Source organism: Microtus ochrogaster, linkage group LG5, assembly GCF_000317375.1.
Source record: "Microtus ochrogaster isolate Prairie Vole_2 linkage group LG5, MicOch1.0, whole genome shotgun sequence".
In the NCBI taxonomy this organism is placed as follows: Eukaryota; Metazoa; Chordata; class Mammalia; order Rodentia; family Cricetidae; genus Microtus; species Microtus ochrogaster.
In genome coordinates, this window is record NC_022031.1 from 34778881 (window position 1) to 34779613 (window position 733).

Genomic DNA, 733 nt, shown 5'->3' on the forward strand with positions numbered 1-733 from the left:
GGAGTCTGTCCTGGAACTAGCTCTGTAGATCAGGCTGGTCTCGAACTCACAGAGATCCGCCTGCCTCTGCCTCCCGAGTGCTGGGATTAAAGGAGTGCGCCACCATCGCCCGGCTAGTAACAATACTTTTGATAAATAAAACAATCATTAAAAATGCAATTTTATCATCATCTCAGAAATTTAAAGGAACGATTTTTGAAACCTTTTCTAATCAACAACAAAATTCCCACCCCGTAAATTCTGGGACCCTGGACACGTCCTGAAAACTGGAGAATTCAAGGTCTTCATTGGTGCTCAGTACAGTGGTACTCAGGTCTGTAAGCTCTCCGCAACACCCCACTTCCACTTTGGACAAACCAACTGCACCCTTGAATTTCTCAGAAAATTTCCTTCTGGCAAGGTTCCTATATGAGGGTGATGATGGATTCTGTGTGTTTGAGAACAATGCCATCGCCTAATTTGTAAGCAACAAGGACCTGCTGGTAAATACTTCAGCGGTAGTAACCCTGGTGGTGTTGGTGGGTTAGCATTCTTAACAGTGACATCGTTCCTGCAGCCAGCACCTGGGTATTCATTACCTTGGGCATCATGCAACAAAGAAACTATTCTTGTGTGTGTGTGTGTGTGTCAGTAGGTTTTCTTTCTTTTTTTTTTAATTTATTTATTTATTGAGGATTTCTGCCTCCTCCCCGCCACCGCCTCCCATTTCCCTCCCCCTCCCCTGATCAAGTCC

General features: G+C 44.9%; 1 pseudogene; it reads left to right on the plus strand.

The window, feature by feature from the left end:
• Positions 1-733, plus strand: part of LOC101992047 — a 142062-nt pseudogene that overhangs the window by 139445 nt on the left and 1884 nt on the right.